This window comes from Elaeis guineensis, chromosome 3, assembly GCF_000442705.2.
Source record: "Elaeis guineensis isolate ETL-2024a chromosome 3, EG11, whole genome shotgun sequence".
NCBI classification, from domain to species: domain Eukaryota; kingdom Viridiplantae; phylum Streptophyta; class Magnoliopsida; order Arecales; family Arecaceae; genus Elaeis; species Elaeis guineensis.
Window position 1 is genome coordinate 77,154,561 of NC_025995.2, and position 5,783 is coordinate 77,160,343.

Consider the following 5,783-nt stretch of genomic DNA (forward strand, 5'->3'; position numbering starts at 1 on the left):
TCTACAAAAGGGTTTAGATTTTGTAGTTGACAGGGGATAAATAGAAGGTGGGTCGTGTTTTTGTACTTTTGATAGTTGGATTATTTTGAAAAAGTTGCACATGCCTTTGATGATAGAAGATACCATGACGACAAGAAGGGGATGAAGAGATGGTAATTGGTCAGTTGGGTTGCTTGATTAAGAAAGCTATCAAATTGCATGTACCAAGAATAATTGAAGAGATTGATTTATTATCAAGTTAATCAAGCCTCTTGGTGTTTGAATTGGGAAATTAAATTCAAAATTCTTTCATCACGACTCATGATACTCGAATTATATGAACAAACAATAGCTAACAAAATATTAATGTAATATGAGCTTTTATGTGGTCCTAGGTTGGGCATAATTTTAATCCCTTCACGCAACCTGCTCAACTGGCATGGTGAGGTGGAGATTTTGTAAGTTTAGGTCAAGCTTTGCTAAAATGTTCTGAAGCAATTTCAAATAGGATTATATTAAATCAAAACCAAATGGGGAACTGATTGTAATCCAATCAAAATTCATCCAACCCAATATATAAATAATCAAATAAATATTTGTATTTATATTTTTAATTTAGATTTATGTTTCATGTAGGTCATTTTATGCTCATTATAATCATAACTTTAGCGTTATAAAATTATGCATATTGTTGAAATTCTTAAATTGTTGAGGTCTTGATGGAACAAACAATCCAACAAAAATATTCCAAATTTTTTTCAGTGTCTTAAAAGTCCTATTCAATCTGATCTAATCCAATAACATAACCAAACACAACCCAAGCTGAACTTAAGATTGGATTGGTTTAAATTAGAGAAATCTTGAATGGTCGTAGATTATGTTGGGTTAGGATTAGAAGACAGTTGAGTTATGCCATGCATTAATTTTATTTTTTAGACCAGCAGGAGCTAATCCCTACCCACTACCTTATACCCATCCAACCGTCCTTAGGCCGAAGCCTAGGCTCCTAGATAGTTTGGGCTGCTGTTCGCAGAACTGAAGAAATTTATTAATAGAGGGTCCAAAAGTAAAGCTGAGGCTACTCAGAATCAAACCCCTGATCTCTTATTTTTGGGAGCAAGAGGCAATACCACCCAAACCAAAAGTCGAGTTAGCTCTCATTAACTTAGTCCAACATGCTCGAGCTGTAACCCTAATTTAGTCAAATTTATTGAGGATCCATGCCTTGTGTAAGAAAAGTGCTATAGAACTCCACTCAATCACATAAAAAAATTTTTATGCAGGCTTCGGCATTTTGTTTTGTGATTCCACTAATCTCTCATCAGCTAAACCTATTCTCAAAGATGACACTGACACAAATCCCCCATGGCCCCACAAAATTACGCTGTGTGTCACAAGGCCAACAATAGTTCACTCCAAGCTGCACTGCACTGCACTTGCTCATATTCTATGCGAGTTATCTGCACTTTAAGGAACTTTTTCTGTTATTTAAATGGTGCGATCAGATGTCTTAAAATAAATACAACAAGAAGCATCAACATATAAAATATTCTGCAACTGACGTGGGGCTGATTGAGCGGAATCCCAAATTAAAGTATCCGAATTGTTGGCCACAAATGAAGCTCCCCAATCTGCAGCTTTATCCATCTCTACGAAGATATGGGCAGCTCTGAACGACCGCAGGATGAAGGATACTGTTCTCAAATCCTCCGAAGTCTTAAGGTGAGAGCGAATAGGATGATCTGAAAAATCAGATAGGAAGTGGATTACCGTCTTTATCACTTCCTTCTTGTTGGAAAAAGAACTCCATTGAAGGTAATGTAAATTAATGAAAGAATCTAATTGAGATTTCTGCGGACAATGTTTCAAACCGGAACAAGGAAACATCAGCATGCAATAAATGGTACATGACCACACGTCAGATGACAGAATGGTGGTACATCTCAGATTTACCGTCTGGGTTGTACAAATCATGTTGCACCCTAATTTGAGGACAAGGTCGAGTGACAATGCCGCTTCATATAAAATGCACGATGCCGCATTAAAGCATGAGGAAGAGGAAAATTTTATTCTTAGATATTTCAAGTGCATCACTGGTGATAGCCCCATCGGAGTGGGGAATGACGGAGGATTGATCCTTGTGAAGGCACATGGGCTTCGATTTGTACAGCCTTAATGAAGCGTAAAATCTAAAGTTTTCTTTCTTCTTCTTCAATTTTTTTTCCCCCCGTTGCTTTTGTCTTCCTGATGCATTAGATTTAGATTGTTCTGGGTTACAGTTAAAATGGAAATGCAAATTCAGATTGAATCAACTTCATGGAAGATCAAAATCAGAAAAAAAAAAAAAGAACTTTCAGCTTATATTTAATTCATTTATAGCCGGGTTGAAAGGACTAAAGATATACTGAACTGATTTATTTCCATGCCTATTGCCAACGAGGATCGGTGTCTCAAGTCGATGAGTTGGACGGTGAGTTGGAGCTGATGATAGTGAGTCGAGGATGGGGATCCAAAAAGTTGGAAAGCTAGCCAAAGTTCTCGATAGAGTTGACGATGGTTGAATCTCCGATCAAATCTCTAGGAGCACCTTGAAACACCACAAGCAGAGAAAGTTCACTTGTCGGATTCTTTTTATGGAAATCCTCCAATGCCTAAATCAGTTTTTCTCTGTGGAATAGAGGAGGTTCCAAATGGAAGAGGCCAAGAGGAAAGATAGAGAAGTCAAAATCTATGTTCGAGGTTTAAGTGGTAATTAAAGATGGAGAAAAAGGGAACTCTATGAATTTAAGAGAGGTTGGTCCCTCCAAGATTTTTACTTAGCTTGGAACTATAAAAGATTCTTATCCCTTTAAGCTTATAAGTTGGACTCAGTGACTCAGTTAGACCTCAGATCCAAAAAAGACTTCTTCTCTCTTATTTGGAGGGTCTTCAAGGAGTGGTTTATATAGGCGAGTACTGAAACTCACTGCAATCAAAATCTTAGGATGTATAAGAGAGTTTATTGAAAATAACCATCTATATGTCTAGGAGATATGGTGTGATATGGTGAGATGCTGATCTTATAGTTAGACAGTCCGTTCCACTATTGTAGGCCAACTATCATCGAATGGGAAGAAATTTGAACACCACGTGCCTTCGGGGTAGCCACATAGCGAGAACTAGTTAACTGAGGTGAGGGCTTTATGGTGGTTTGTGTCAAGTTTCGCTTGGTTAGCAATGCCATATCAACTAGATCGAATCCGAGGGATATCACTTACTTCTCACTTATGAGGTTGAGGTGCTCTCTGATAGCTTAGACGAAGACAGTAAAAGAGTCGACCTAAATGATTGGCTGTGGTATTGTATGCCAAGCTGCAATGTATAGCCATGAAGTTATTAACTGAGCCATTGAGTTGAATGTTATATTTGAGCTATGTGGTCATACGTTGAGTTGTATCACCTCAGTCACTTTTTTAAAGCTACTATCGGAAGCTTCTGGACGCTATATGAACCATAGATGTGCTAGAATTCTCAACTTTCCAAAGTAGCACTATGACTTTATTGAAGATGGTTCAAGCCAAGGAAAGCCAACATGGGCCGAGGAGGAGGCTACTGGGAATGCCGAGGAGGCAGCCCTTGTTGAAGAGAAGTCGGCCCAGGTTGAGCAGAGGGTGGCCCAAGCCAAGAAGGCTGCTCTCTGAGCAATCAATGACTTCAAGCAGTCAATTACTTTTTTAACTCTTTCCGTTTAGCTAGAGCCATCCGGTACGAGGCTTTGAAAATTAGACCAGAATAAGGAATTAAGTCAATGAATAACTCGATCTCCCTATCAGGAGATAACTTTGGTAAATCTTCTAAAAAAACATCAAAAAATTCTTTCACAATATGAATGTTCTCTAACTTAGGCTCCTCTGGTTAGGTGCCTATGATACTGGCTAAAAATCCTTTACAACGCCTCCTAAGGAGTTGCCTCGGCCTATAGGGGTTAGATCACTTTTAGGTGAGAGAATAACATACTACCCACAAAACTAAACTCTGACTGGATAGGGACCTAAAAGTATGTTGTTTTCTCAAAGTTGTCAACAGTGACATGATATGCTGTTAACTAGGCCATCTCAAAAATCAAATCAAAATCCTTCGTCTCTAGGCCCAATAAATCTATTTTTATCTCTTTATTCTCAATATCTGTAACATAATCCTTGTAGATTAAGTTAGCTAAGATGACATTTCCATTGGGTGTAGAGACATGGAGATCAGTTTCTAATGGCATTGGTGACATCTCATTATCCCTTGTTACCAAGATTAGTTTCTAATAGTACAAGTGATATAAAGGAGTGGATAGTACCAGAGTCTAATAGAACATAAACAACATTAGATGATATCCTAATCATACCTCACATAATCGCTTGTTATATGTTCACAATTCTTAGTTACAAATCCATATGATAAATGTATATCCTATACAAAAATTTTATGGCATGTGTAGTAAAAAGGGGTACAAGGAAATGATTTATTACTTATCACCATCAAGTTAGAAGCATTGACATCTTGCTGCACAAGTGCATAGATCCATCCTTGGGTTCTACATCTTTATTACTCTCCTTACTATTGTCCATCTTGAGTTGTCTGATTTGTAAAGCCTTTTATTGACCCCTAGATTGATTTTGATGATAACAAAAGTATTTGAGTATAAATTGTTAAGTTACTAATGCTGTTTATGAGAATTTATAGTTTCAAATTGCAAGTGCTCATAATTTTCAAGTATTTTTCGATAACTAAATGAAGAACTATCATTCAAGAAACTCTAGACTAGACACACCTTAAAAAAATTTTTAATGAAGATTAAATCAAGTTAAGAAGGCAAGTCTAGCCTAGAAATCAAATTAGAGAAAAAAAATTGTCTAAGATCCCATGGTACACTTGGCACACCAGTTGAGTCAACCCAACAAAAGTCTGAGCCGACCCAGTCTCAATATGGATAAAAGACAAAAAGTCATATTTTGGAAGATAGGAGACTTAATCGATCCAAAATTTAAATGAGCCGACCAAGATAGGATCTTAGTCGACTCAGTCATAATGTTGTCGATCCAGTCTCAGAAGACAGTAAAAGACAGAAGGCTAAATTTTCAGACTATATTCAATGAGCTGACCAAGTTTCAGATAAGCCGATCCAAACAGAGAGTTAGTTAACCCAGAGGACTAGTGAGTCGATATAGTTTTAGAAGATAGACAAAGATAAAAATATAAAATTTTGGATCAAGTTTATTGAGCCGATTAAGTAGTCATTGAGTCGATCTAGAGATCAATTGAGTCGACTTAGACAGAGCCTAAGCCGACCAAGATGCAGTGAAAAAGTCAAGACAGAAAGTTAATTTTCAGCCACCTGATGCTGAGTCGATCCAGAATGTTTGTGAGTTGACTCAATGAGGAACTGAGTCGACTCAGAGAAAGATTGAGTCGACCCAGCGACTGTAACGACTAGTTTTACAAACTGCAGTATTCTGCTCCTAATCACTCCTGATAGGTGTATAAATTTATCCATAGAAGTATTAATTTATAGATTAAATTATTTTTATTTTTTTAAAATTGATATTTTTTTATATATTTTATAGAAAAGAGCTGTACCAACATGAAGAGTCCGATCTGCAGGCCTAGAAGGATCAAACGAGATTAGAAATGGAGTCAAAATGAAATTAAATTTAAAGCCGAAAGATGATCCGATTTAATTTGCAAGTTAGTGGTCCATCATGGGCCACTTGGTCCATAAAGAAGAAAATGACGACATATGATTAAGATTAAAATATTGATTGATTGCTGGCTGACAT